This window comes from Thermobia domestica, chromosome 8 (assembly GCF_964235325.1).
Source record: "Thermobia domestica chromosome 8, izTheDome1.hap1.1, whole genome shotgun sequence".
NCBI classification, from domain to species: Eukaryota; Metazoa; Arthropoda; class Insecta; order Zygentoma; family Lepismatidae; genus Thermobia; species Thermobia domestica.
The window spans coordinates 221,639,468-221,654,368 of NC_137461.1; the positions used below are offsets into that span (position 1 = coordinate 221,639,468).

At 36.1% G+C, this 14,901-nt stretch overlaps 1 protein-coding gene across 5 annotated transcripts in view; it reads left to right on the top strand.

Annotated features, from left to right (window-relative positions):
• The first annotated feature begins 13,297 nt into the window (after nt 1–13,297).
• ttk (zinc finger and BTB domain-containing protein ttk) overlaps nt 13,298–14,901 on the top strand; it is a 155,788-nt gene continuing 154,184 nt past the window's right edge. The window contains exon 1 of one of the 5 annotated variants that reach the window (XR_014132774.1): nt 13,298–13,460. The gene's annotated coding sequence lies outside the window, so the exon portion shown is untranslated. Of the gene's footprint in view, nt 13,461–13,789; nt 14,736–14,901 lie in introns of those variants that run through there. The other 4 variants (XM_081769437.1, XM_081769440.1, XM_081769439.1 and 1 more) reach the window with 4 other exon arrangements.

The window sequence follows — 14,901 nt, forward strand, 5'->3', positions numbered from 1 at the left end:
TTCGTCTTAATTTAAAGACTGTTTCTTGAAGAAAATACAGAAATGTTTGGGCACTTTTGGCAGTCTCACAATTTACGCTAACTATAAATAACGTCAATTTTTTACTAAATCTTGCAACTTTTCAATTTGATTATCTTGCATCTCGTACTATTTTCCACACTATAATTTACACTATTTGCACTACACATTTCTTCTTGGTTGTTTTAACCACTCCTCATATGCTGTATTTAATACAAGCTCCAGTAAATCTTTCTCGTCCTGAGTTCCTTCCCTTACATCTGGGATATTTGGTCCTTCAATTGAGAGTTTCATGAGAGCATCAACGTGTGGGAAAGACAGCCTACAGCGTTCGGAAGTCAATATGCGATTCATTGTGGAAAATGATCGCTCTACACTGGCAGTTCCTACAGGTAGAAGCAGTACATTTTTTTTTACCAGTGCTGACAAAATGGGAAACATACACTGTTTGTCAGCGTCTGTAGCAAGGTGGAGAAGGAACTGTTTCGAAGAAAGATTACCAGGAAATCGCCAAATAAGTCCATATTCAAACTTGAGGTCTTCTTCACAAATACTGTACATTGTACAAATATCTCTGAAATCGGGTTTCAAGTCCTTTTCTTTTAGTGTTTCGTGAAATTTTGCAACCTGCACGAAGTTAGCACATGCATTCGCCATATAAAGGATAATGACATAGTATAAACATTTATTTCAGCTGTCCCCATGAAATCAACACTCGCCGCTGATATAAATGAAACTTTGATTTCACAAGTAAAAAAGTAGAATTAAATCCGAAAAATATGGTAGCAGCATCTTTTGATGGAGCAGTCAATTTTAATGGAAAACATTCTGGGGTGCAAGCATTGTTAAAGAAAGAATCCCCAAATTTAATCTTCGTACATTGTCGTGCTCACCTGCTACAATTGTGCCTAATAAATGCATGTGAGGGAATACCTGAAATTAAAAACAGTATTTCTTCTTTGAATGAACTTTTTTTTTTTTTTTAAGCCTTTTCAACAAGAGTCATTTACGGCTTCAAGTGCTCAAAGATGTGCAGATTGCTTTGAGAACTATGCCTCAAAAATTGGTACAGCCCGCCCAACTCGGTGGCTATCATATGAAGGAAGCATAGAGGTTGTTTGCAAGCATTTCTCAGCAATATGCATTGCTCTGGAGCATATTTATATGGACGATGGCGACTTATTGTCTAGAGCTGGTGGGCTTTTACTACGCTTTAAACTGCCATCTACCGCATTCCTTTTACAACTACTCTCTGCAATGTTGAAACCCCTTGTTCGTTTGAACAAGGTATTGCAGCAGGGATCATCAACATTAGGAGACACATTGAACCATGTTGAAGCTATTCGTGAACACATAAATGCAATCCCAATAAAAGACATTGCAGACTCAGCGAACAGTGCAATCCGTTCAGCGGAACAGGCTGGCTTTAGGTTCAAGGGTGACGAAGATATGCTTCGTGAGAAATTAGAGGCTACAGGTGAGAAATATAAGGAAAAAAAAGTTGGAAACATGAAAGCTCGATTTTCAGATAACTTCGTCCATTGAAATCTATAAATTCATCTGCCATAACAGAAAACTCTTTCTTACTAAAGAAATTATCTTTCTGGATGGAAGTAATAGCATCACCAAATGCTTCAAGTATATCTGTGATAGCAACTCGAGACAAACGGTGTGCATTTTGAGCTGATGCCTGTATGAACTGTTGAATCAAACCGCTATGGTCAGTTTGTGCAAAAGTTGAAACTAGAGGTCTCCAGTATGGTATTTCAGATATGTGGTATTTGTGTGTGTGGTATTTCAGATGAGAACATGAAATAAGCTAATCTAAACAGGCCCTTTGTTACTAATTTGCTTGTTTCATCCTGTCGATTGGCGTGGGTTACAATCTGCTCCGTTACATTTACTTCCTTGTTCGTTCCAGGCTTCATGCAGCCTGAAGCTGAGACAGCAGCCATATGATTTCTGCGCCTTCTCAGATTTTTTTTTTTTTTTTTTTTTTTGCTTACTGACGATATTTTTTTTAATGTAATCCAGGGACCAGATCTTAACACACTGTATTTGCTACAAATTTCACACATATAACAGTCGGATGTTCTCTTTAGCCAAGGAAATTTGTCGTAAGATGAAAGATTCCTCATAGTTTGTCCCGATGTTGAAGGAGTGGACAACACAATATTGCCCTCCTTAACGCACTGATTTTCAACGTTCTTGGCAGGTACAGGTGGGGGTGGGGAAGTTGGTTTAAGAACACTGTCTTCAGTTAGTGAAGATTTCATCACAGTCTTTGAAGAAAGTCCATCAGATTCTTCTTTTAGATCTACTTTGGATGGGCTCTTACGAAAATACGAAAAAAGAGTCCCTTGTCTTTTCTATTGTGTTGAAGATTCCTGATGAAAAATTTGAAGATGTAGCTATGAGAACTGTCTTTTATTTAGCGATGAAGATTTCATAATAAATCACACTTCGTACTTTTACTTTTTAATTTTTGGATTATATCTAGAGATATATTTTTGGATTCGAATCCATGAGCAAGTCATATATTCAAGGCACTATCAGAGCATTTGTTTAGTGGTAATAAGGATAGCTCCAAGATACCTCATTCAGGACTCAGAATGGGCCAAGCAAGGTTCGAGTCTGCGTCGAACGCCCCCTTCCTTTTCTAGTGTTTATCCGATTGTAGTCACTGCACCACCATAATTGACACTCACTTAGAGCTTGGATGGAGTATTAAACAGAATATGTATGAATAGAAAAGAATATTTCCGTAGGCCATAGTGTGATACTCAAGGGTCACTATTGATCTAAAATGAACTCATCATTGCAGAAATAATTTGAAATAATTTAAGCAAAACAGTGTCGTCAAACATACTCCTGAATGTTACCTTGAATATAGCCTTTATGGTACAATCAAAAATTCAAATTAAAGGAAAATTAAACAGGAATGAATCCAAATTTTTAGAAATTTAAAAACATCTTCAAATTCTATTCACGCTTTTTTTTTTTTTTTTTTACAGTACATAGAGGCGCCTTAATTTTTGAGTTGCCGCCATTGCCTTGGAAATCGAAAACAAATAAAATCGTAGATTTAAAAAAAATAATAAGTTAATACTTATTACCTTATACCGTGTTATCCTCGGTAATAATTATTTTATAAATATACTAGCAGCGTTCACCCCGCTTCGCTGCGGTCACCCCGGAACGCAATAAACTTTGTTACTTAGATAATTTTTACTTTTTCGCTTTCAAGTGATATGATAAAAACCATAGAAGATTGCAGTAAATGTTAACATTATATCGCCTGTCATTTATCTTAACCCGCCCCGCTTCGCTGCGGTCACCCCGGAACGCAATAAACGTTGTTACTTAGATAATTTTTACTTTTTCGCTTTCAAGTGATATGATAAAAACCATAGTAGATTGCAGTAAATGTTAACATTATATCGCCTGTCATTTATGTTAACCCGCCGAGTGACACGGTCATGCGGGTTGCATATAAATACGTTTATTTTTACCTATGATGAACTAACAAAGGATTTGTACGTTATGGACACTTGAATGGTCAATTATCTCAAGACACTGGTAATTAAAAATTAAAGTGATATGATAAAAACCATCTAGGGTCCAAATCCTAATAACCCCCCAAAAATGAAAGAAATTGGTTCAGCCGTATTAGCGTGATGAGGGAACAAAGGATTTGTACGTTCTCTTTTATATATAAGACTAGCAGCGTTCACCCCGCTTCGCTGCGGTCACCCCGGAACGCAATAAACTTTGTTACTTAGATAATTTTTACTTTTTCGCTTTCAAGTGATATGATAAAAACCATAGAAGATTGCACTAATGTTAACATTATATCGCCTGTCATTTATGTTAACCCGCCCCGCTTCGCTGCGGTCATCCCGGAACGCAATAAACTTTGTTACTTAGATAATTTTTACTTTTTCGCTTTCAAGTGATTTATAGCGCCTGTCAGTTATGTTAACCCGCCGAGTCACAGGGTCATGCGGGTTGCATATAAATACGTTTATTTTTATACCTATGATGAACTAATAACAAAGGATTTGTACGTATGGACACCTGAATGGTCAATTATCTCAAGACACTGGTAATTGAAAATTAAAGTGATATGATAAAAAACATCTAGGGTCCACATCCTAACAACCCCCCAAAAATGAAAGAAATCGGTTCAGCCGTATTAGCGTGATGAGCGGACAAAGGATTTTTTGTACGTATTGACACCTGATTGGTCAATTATCTCAAGACACTGGTAATTTAAAATTAAAGTGATATGATAAAAACCATCTAGGGTCCAAATCCTAACAACCCCCCAAAAATGAAAGAAATCGGTTCAGCCGTATTAGCGTGATGAGCGGACAAAGGATTTTGTGCGTTCTCTTTTATATATATAGATTGTAAAATAAAAAAAAAGAAAAATAATAAAAATACCTCAAGTTTTTTTAGCTGCCGCAGTTTCTTTCACTTGTGAGGAAAAAACGGATAGAAATCTATATAATAGGTATTTGATAAGATGTGTGGCAACATTCTCCCTCTGTAATACTTATCAGAGAAACGTTATTTGATATTGTTTTGTGTAAATATGATTAGCCAGAACATTATGGCAAACTACCTAATAGTCTGTATGTCCACTTTTAGCACTGATAACAGCGGCGACGTATCTTGACAGGGAAGCAATGAGGCCTTAGTAGTTCGCTGGATGGAGTTGACACCACATGTGTACACACATGTCACCTAATTCCCGTAAATTTCGGGAAAGGGGGCGAATCTCTCTGAAATCACATTCAATCACATCCGAAATGTGTTCGATTGGGTTCAGATCCGGCCAGTTAGTCAGCCAGCACATTAATTGGAACTCGCCATTGTGTTTCTTGAACCACTCAATCACACTCCTGGCCTTGTGACATGGTGCATTATCTTGTTGATGAGTCATTTTCTCCATAGCGGTAGGTCGTTATCAAACTTCGTACAAAATATTATAAAGTTTATCGATGTTCTCCTTTCTGTGGCATCTGAAAACTTGAGGTATACTTTTAATTGTTTCTCTACATTAAATTTGAACTATTTGAAACAAAAATGACTATTACTAAGGATAACACGGTATAAGCTGTAAGGTAATAAGTACAGTATTTAACTTTAAAAAATCTTCGATTTTTCATTTTTTTCTTTTTAATTTCGCAACTAAAAATTGAAGCGTCGGTTTGATATTTCTTATACTCGGCAAAAAATGGACATTAAGGGTAACATGATTTCGAAAAAAAAAAAAGTTTTATCGATAGACCCTATTGTACAGCCTGAATAGTATGTACAACTAAATATAATTATTATAAGTTGTGCTGTATATTATTTTGAAGAGGATGGTGTTAGTAAAGAAATGATTCGGAATTAAAATACTAAATAATACTGTAATTCAAAATACTTTGGGGGAAAGTGCTTCCAGGGTACGAAATAATGGCAAGGAAGTGGGGGAGAAAGAAGAGCAAATACTGCTACTACTACTACTATTACTACTACTACTACTACTACTACGACTACTACTAGAAGTTATTGACTTGAGATAGAATAATATCTAGAAAAATAAGCACCTGACGAAAAAAAATTATCGAAATAAAAAGTTAATATTTTGGAGGGAGAAATTCGTCTGTGATAAAATTAGCCCACCCCCGCCCCCTGGGAGTGAAATGGGGGCAACTTAAAAACTCAGGTTGTTTACTCCCATTATTTAATTGAAGATCCGGATTCTACAATATAAAAGAAATCAATTTTATTCAAAACTTCTTGTCTATTTCTGGTAGATGGCACTGTAATCAGTGAAAACTACTTTCACTAAGTTTTCTTCAATTAGGAGCCTCCTATTGAAAAAATTGGGGAAAAAAAAGAAAAGAAAAAACTGAAAATTTTTGATCAAATTGGATTTTTGTGGAGGCCTTTATTTTGATGTCCTCAAAATATTCTGAAAGAAACCCTTAAATTGGGTTGATTTTCTATTTCGGGAGGCGATAATGCAATAATTCTAGTTCTTTTTTAATTATCTGGAAAATTATCAGTTTTTCGAGGAGAATTGTTTTGAGCAAAAATATATTTTGTAAAATTTTACATAAAAAGGTTCTTGTACCCTTTTTTATAGAATCAATCAATTTTCTTTTTTTCTTTTTTTTTCTTTTTTTCTTTCTTTTTTTTTTCTTTTTTTAGCAAAAACTGCGGTAAAACTGCAATATCTGTTTCTATATTATTATTAGAGACCGGATGTTAGGCAAAATGCCTATTCTTTAATATTAAAGATATGATCAAAAATAAAGTTTTAAAGTCTATGTAGGGGTTATAGTTTCAATTTAAGTCAATTTTATTTTGCCTATTTCGCCCCTTCCTGCCTAAATAATTGCTTTAGTTGCCTAATTATAATTGCCTAACGTTGCCTATTCTATACATTTTCTTCAAAAAATATATCATTATTGAAAAAATATATCATTTAGCATTTCAAGAAAGGCCTCTTGCGAGAAATATTTCATTTGTAGGGATAAGATGTAAAAGTTTGGACTGCTGTACTGATAAAGTGCTGTAAAATTTTGGACTGCTGTATATACTGATAAAGTGTATAAAATTTGGACTGTTATGTGTAGTAATAAAATGCTGTATAGAACGTAAGCACCACATACATAATACGTGAAATGCATGCAGTGTCGGACTTGCCAAGTTGAGGGCCCTTGGCGTGGGTCCTTAAAGGACCACCACGTCAATTGCAGAACATCATTACTGACAAAATCATATTTTCTGTATTGAATAAATATGTAGTACAAAACAGATCGCAAAAAAAGTTACAATGATACTGAGACTATCAAACGTAATCGTGAAGTTACTTCAGATACTTTGAGAGTTTTTTACGCAGTTCTTTACTTGATGAGGCAATCAAATTAATTACTTTTTCTTTGTCTACCTTCTGGAATAGTATTTCTTCTGTAAATATAAAAAGTAAAGGAGACCAATGGTTTCAACTTACCGTAGATCTTAGGCTTGTTTTAACAATTTTCAATTTAGCGCAAGGGGCCGTTACGGACTGGAGGTGGCCTTTGTTAAGAACGAAGTTATACTGGCTCACAGGGCCGCACTGATATGAGTAAGGGGGTCCGAGAATACTTCCTTCGGAAAGACGAACTTAGGTTTCTGCTACCTTTTTTGTAGGAACACTCAGGAAAGCATTTGCGGCCGCGAATTCGACCAAGGTCTAGAGGTCCTGCTCCTCGTGATCCCTGCGAGACTCCTCGGGCCTCGGGCCCTTGGTGATCACCAAGTAGCCAACATGGCCAGTCCGACACTGAATGCATGTCAAGTTTCGTTTTTATATATCCAGTACAAGAAGATATTAACTAACAAGTATGTTTCTATATTCTTTGAACATTATCTATGACTTGAATTTAATTTTTAATTGTATTGAGTATTTATTTTTATTATTTCGAGTTATTTTAATGCCTATTTTATTGCCTATTTTTTTAAAAATTTTAAGTGCCTATTTGCCTGCCTGTTTTCCAAGTTTTTAATGCCTAAATATCCTGTCTCTAATTATTATTATTATGTACTCTTTTTCTCTCTTTTTTTACCGCGGGTGTAGAGTACTGGTGTAGATCCGCATGTAAGTTCAAACACCGTAAGTATTATGATTCGTAACATTTAGTTCTTCTGTAGATAGTTTTAGCTATTTTTCAACAGATAGTTCAGACACACGTAGTTCTGCACGTCTGACGTAGAGCAAGAAGACAAACCTGTATCAACCAGAAGAAAGTCATCGAAGAGCCCAGCAGCATTATGGAATGTCACCAGATACCTTAATGCCTTGTGTTTGTTCCACCCTACATCCCTGTCTCCTACATTTTCTCTCTGTCTACATTTTTAAAAATTTTATTTTTCATTTCTTTGTGTTTTCAGACGAGCGCCGCTTGGTCCCAAGTATCTGTTTTCAATCTGAGTAATCCCGAGCTTTCTCCTTGGCGGTGCAGCTTTACTGAAATGTAATTTCAACAATAGCTATCCCTAAAACTTCATATACCAGGTGGCCCATTTGCGCCGTTCAATTAGTGAGGTTAGACAACCAACCATACAGTGAAGTAAATAGTGTTGCCTATGTCCAAGGCTTAACATGCTTCATATAAACAAATGTAGCCTATATTATCTATTTACGAATTATATTGGAGGTATCATGCGAATTGCTTTCATCAGTATGAAAAGAAACATGTTATACTCGTATAACGTAAAAGACATGGAAGTTGTCTAGAAATCAGTTACTGTTCCAAGAAACTATAGATTTAACAACAATCTACATTTACGGTAAATGAGGTATTTAAGAAAAAGGAAAATTAAGCGAAACGTTCGAGTGAAGAAAATTGCTAAGGCAGGTTACGTGTTTCAACAGTTACTTTATATATGGAATCGAGCTCTATAACAAAAGATCAATCGTGAACAAATGTTTCTAATGAAGTCCAGCCGAAATTTCTGAATAATATACTAGGAATTAATAATCTTTGAAATCTTTGAGTTTAACTTCCCACGATTATGCCTATTAGGCTAAGGGAGACGATGATTAAAGCAACTGAATAATGATGAAAGAATTGGTGGAATGAGAAAATGGGAGGAAACGGGAGTTCCCCAAAGAAACCAACGAGTATGAAATTCTCCACCACAAACTTACTAGCAATTAATAAACGAATGCTTATTAATCAAAGCACTGATCTATTCTATTCACCTATTAAACAAAAGAAACCATTTTATTTTAAACAATTTAAACATATTTATAGTTTCTAACCAGCATATACTATCCGCTTCGCTGGGTTGAAATAAAAATTTAAATGCACAACTCTGTATCTCATGTGTTTAGTACCTGTGAAATATGCTGTTTTCGTTTTTAATGGCATCGATTTAAACAGCATCGGAAAGATCATTGATTATCTCGGCGACCCCGAAAAACCATAGATTCGACACTAATATTGATCTCGGTCATTTTATTATTTCCCCCTCTCCCAAGTAGAGGGACTGAATTTGGTTTTAAAGAGGATCGGAAGTGTCACCGGTCATCTCAGTGACGCTGGAAACTACGGATTCGACACTAACATGAGTTATTTTTAACAGTTTTATGTATTTCCCTTGCCCTCTCCGTCAAAATGCGGGACTGAATTTGAATTTAAACAACATCAGAAGTGTCAATATTCATCTCGGCTACCCCAAGAACTTATAGATTCAACACTAATATCAATCATTTTTGACCCCCTTCCTTATATATATCCCCTTCCTTATGTTGTGGGCCATGGCATCGCCTTCATCTCGGCGACAACAAAAAATGTGGATTCAGCATTAATATCAGTCATTTTCGATCATTTTTAAATGTCTCTTCCTCCCTCTCCCCCAAATTGCCTGGTTGAATTTGAATTTAAACGGAATCGAAAATATCACTGTTCATCTAAGCGACCCAGAAAACTATAAATTCGACACTGATAGTGGAAATTTTCGATCATTTTTATATATATTTGTTTCTCCCTCTCCCCTAGATTGCTCGTTAAAGTGAAACGATAAAAAAAAAACACTCAAGGCACTACCCTCATATATGTTGAAAATTTGATCGAGATTGGTTGAATGGTTCAAAAGTTATTAGGTTATATTAGTTTTCATTTATACGTCCCCGTTCCCTCTCCCTCCCCTAGGATCTACCGTTAAAGTGAAATTACAAAAATGTTTCCAGATACGAACCTCACGTATCTTGAAAATTTGAATGAGATCGGTTGGATAGTTCAAGAGTTATTAAGTTACAAAAATAGTCACTTTCAGTTTTATATAAATTGATTTTTATGTATTTCCCCTTCCTTCTCCTCACCTACGTTGCTCCGTCAAATTTAAATCATAGAAACGATCCCAGGCCTGAACCTCATCTATGTTGAAAATTTGATCAAGATCGGTTGAGTGGTTCAGGAGTTATTAAGTTTTATTTATTTTTATACCCCCTCCCTCTCCCCCTCCCCTTAGTTCTACCATCAAAGTGAATAGCCTAAAATCAGCCCAGCCCCGAACCTCATCCATGTTACAAATTTGATCAAGATTAGTCGGGCGGTTCAGGAGATTTAGAGTCACAAACATAGTGATTTTCAATTTTACATATACACCGTATAGATTAGCAGAAATCAGTAGGTTCGAAAGCCATCACTAAATAATACATCTTCTAGCTAAAATAAATAACCTCTTGTTTCATTTCTAAATCTTCGATTTCAACTACTTCACAAAATCTCTTTTTTCATTTAACTTACTTAATTCAGATATGGCAGATAAAAACTTCAAACATATCAATATGAACTTTAGGAATACAATTAAGCCATAAAACCATCTTGTTTATCAAAAAACAGTTTAAGATTACATAATCTTCATTTGCCGAACGTTTCTAAAGAAGCATGCACACCGAAGTGAACGATAGAGAATACTAGCAAATGAGCATTTGGAGAACATTTCGTGTTCATTACCATTCTTTGCTGGGAATTACACTATCAACACCGTCATTTACACCATCGTTTACACCGTCGTTTACACCATCAACAACAACTTAACTTGAATCAATGTTGTCATAGGCAGCTGTCGAAATATCATACACAAGTATCTTTCAAATTGTACATAGTTGCACACGATTTACTCCACATAGAGATTATATTTAAAATAACCTATATTACACTATGTTGAACATTTATGTTAATCCCATTCACGAATAGTAATTATACTAGTATGTGCACAAGAGATACGAACATTAACGATTTGTACTAACATAACGTAGGAAAATAATACGTTAAGCTAAAAACCCGGAAAGATAGGAAAAGAAATACATGGATCAGGAAGGTGAAAGAGATAACAGATATATCTATAATCGTGAAAATGAAAGGATGGGAGGGACACATTGTAAAAAGAACTGATGGCAGGTGGACAAAAGTAATCGGACACAAAGAGTCAAGAAGATACCTAGAAAACGCCCTTATATGAAGTAGTATGGCGAAATTAAGAATTACTGTGGGTTAACTTGAAAACGAACCGCCCAAGACAGGTGGTTGCGATAGACCTACGCCTTGCTTCCCTAGCCAAATTAAGAACTCAATCACAAATTCCTATGCAGCCTGCCTTCCTAATACGTAAGAATGGTCACATACTCTGTAAGGCGAACGGTGCAAAGGTAATTTTGATCGTAGTTATATAATGTATATTTAAGAGCATAGAAATGAGATATTTGAGTTTTACGTCCCGCGGTTATGCCGGCTAGGCTAAAGGAGACGGCGATGATAAGAAATGAACGGAATGGTAGAATGAACAAAGTGGAAAGAAACGGGAGAACCCCAAGGAAATCCACTCACACGGTGTTTGTCCACCACGAGGTTCACATGGCACGAGCTGGGATCGAACCAGGGACCTCATGTACCAGAGGTGAACGCTCTACCACTGAGCCACCGCGGCCCCAATAAAAATGAGAATTGGACATATAAATCAGTGATCGAGGTAAGCCGCACTTATCAGGTCTAGTGCATAGTTACTTAGACAACGGAAATTTGTACGAATCAGCAATTCGAGGAATTGTTGTAAGTGATGATAACGATGTTGTTATCACAAATTGAACAAGACTCTCCGTGCTCTCTTACGGCACCCTGAAGAATTTTCGGTATCGATGGCCTGATATTCTTCTTCCACCTAATTACTGTTTTATTTCCTAATTTTCAGTCTTCTAAGACTTGGCCAAGTTTACATAAAGTTACTTGTTTCCTGATTAAGAAGTGTCTTATGCACTGGCGTCGTTAGCTTTTTTAATCTGCAAGGGTCGGATGAATCAAAATCAAAATCCTCTGTCCGACGAAAGTTATATATACAAAGTAGTATAGTTTATTTAAATATATTTGACTAAAATCTGGGAGACGCGTCCCACCGACGCCCGTGTCTTATTTGTGAAGAAATTGTGCTTCCGTGTTTCCAAGAGCTCGGGGCCGCGGTGGCTCAGTGGTAGTGGCGTTCACCTCTGGTGCTTTGTTTCCCGGGTTTGATCCCAGCCCCCGCCAAGTGAACTTTGTGGTGGACAAACACCGTGTGCGTGGATTTTCTCGGGGTTCTCCCGTTTCCTTCCACTTTCTTCATTCCACCATTTCATTCATCACTCATCATCAACGTCTCCTTTAGCCTAACCGGCATAACCATTGGACGTAAAACTCAAAGATTTCATTTCATTTTTTCCAAGAGCTTATGCAATCGATTTGTAGCATTAGTAAATGATCATTATTTATTATATAATTCCAAATAAGAATAGTCTACAAAAGACATGAAATTCACCCTGAAAATCAACCGGAAGCAGTGAAGTCTACTATTTCCGATTTTACACGGATCACAGTAGTGTAAAACGGTAATATTAGATTGATAGGAGCGATTTTTAATTATTGTTTTAACACCGTAAGAATAGGCTATATCTCTGACTTTATTTCTTTATTGTAACCGCCAGTAGTAGAGATACGCTACTTCTATTTCCGGTTTCCATATTAACCTCCGTCGAGCAAAAACGAAAAAAGATAGCTAGTTATGGCTTTAGCATCTTAAGAATCCCTGGTTCGATCCCCTAAGAAGTACATTTGTGGTGTTTCATTCACTTATCTTAATCACCGTCTCCCTTAGCCTAAAGGGTATAATCGAGTGGCGTTAAACTGAAGGATTTTATTTCATTTTTTCATTAAACATGGTTTCATTCTTGAAAATAGCACATTCCGAAGACACAGATTGCTATTTTGTTTATTACTTTTTTTCGTGCTTTTTTCTAAAACTAAATTTAGAAAGAATGACAGAATAATCATTCTATCACTTTTTAATATAAACGAAACACTAAAAATCTTACTTTTTATACTTCTTCTGGATTTGAATTTTTAAAAAAATAAACTCAAGTTTGAATTCAAAGGAGCCGGTCTCATATAGCCTTGCTGCTGAGCGGGACGTTAAACTCAAAATCAACTCATTAATTGCTGAATAAAATTTCCAAATTATCAGTAGTTTATTTTTTCTCACTCTTAGTTGTCCAAGCATAGTTGGGGAAAAAAGTTTTATATCTTGTTGACCGAAGAACAAATTTAAACCTTTTATGTATGAAGATACTGAGAAACGTCATGTTTCAAATTCTTTAGTTTCTCTCTCTTCCTCTTTCTCCTCTCTCTCACTCTCTCTCTCTCTCTCTCTCATTTTTTCTCCCTCTCCCTCCGTGCAGGTTTGTTCTACGCTTCTTCCCCTTTACGAAACAATTCCGTTTCAGCCCCTGGTTGTTCCAAGCTCTTCAGGTTTTCGATGTAACATGCTAATACGTGCTGACATGGCTGCGTGAGAAGAGTGATACCATTCTAACCCTGATTTTTCCACCCTTTAATTCATGTTTGGACCATCGGAATGCATAGGTAAGTGATATAACATTTCATTAATTTCCTCGTAATTAAGTAGAAAACGATATATTGTACGCACAAGTGGTGCAGGTTAGTTTTCAATACTTGTTAATAGCTATAGTTGATTTTTAAGGTCGTCGACATCATGTACCCCCAGGAAATCAATATTATTTGGAAATATTGGTGAAAAAATGCGGTCGTATACAAGTTGTATGATATATTATAGGTTATACATCTCTTTATTAAGCTAGCTTTTGTTGGTTCAACGAATAATACGAAAATTCCAAGGTAATACTCTATTGTGTAAGGGTTGACGCAACTTTGCTGAATGGGGGTGGGTTCATGGGCGACAATTCAACATGGCGGAAAAAAGGGCTGGGTTTTATAAACGTAGTTGTTTTGATTGTGTAACCAGCTTTGCTTGATATTATCGCATGAAGTTCATGGTAATTTGCAAATATTTCGTGAGCTTCTTCACTATTAATGAATAGAAAGAAGAAATTCTACGCATACATTTCAAACAGTGGGTGGACACCTGTGTGATTGAAAAAAGAACCGATTACAGGCAGATGTTAGACAAAATCTTAAAAGGAAGGTGAAAATTATGTAAATATATATTTTATTAAAATGAATGCTTATCAAGGGCTATGAGATTAAATTCAAAGTAACACAGGTACAGATATGGATCAACTTAAGTGCAAGTTTGATTATATAATCTTGCAGAAAAGTGTTGACCAGAGTCAAAGGACATCGGATAAGAATCAGTAAAGTTGTAGCGTTTTAAACCAGTTGAGGTTAAATTGTCTAAAATAACTGTATGCATATGTGACTGAAGTAATTAATCTCTGTGTAATTTAAAATATTCAAGTATCTATGCAGTTCTCAGAACAGGAAGTGTAAACTGTACGTAACAACGACATTTTTCGTTGCGATGGTTTTCTATTTTGACAGTTCATATGTGACACTTCCTCCATATGCAAAGATCCTATGTGTATTGTCGGTACCTTGCTGGTGGTAACATGACATGTTACTAATCATCGTTATATCGTATTACTTCTTCCTTATAACAAGGGTCATGTATATGGAATCTATACGTACGTAGAAAGGTTCTCACAAACGATGGGAACAAATCTTCATTTATGCTAAAACCCACCATCACTAACTCGCCTTTTTCTTCCCATGCATTCCCGCGCAGTCGCATCCCTTCACCTTCCATCTGCCAGAACTGGATTAAGTGGAAACTAGGAATTAACTGCTGCATCGGCGGACCAATTTTAGAAAATTTACAAGGTGATTGGATAATTTATTTTGGTTTATAAGGAAGTTTGAAGTTAAGAAGGTGGTGGTGGTTGTTGTTTATTGTTATTGTTGTAAGCGGCACTGTATGTGGAAGCGGAGAGGTACACTTGTTATGGTTTAATGGCAGGAAGGACAGTCACCTTTATATGTCAAGCTT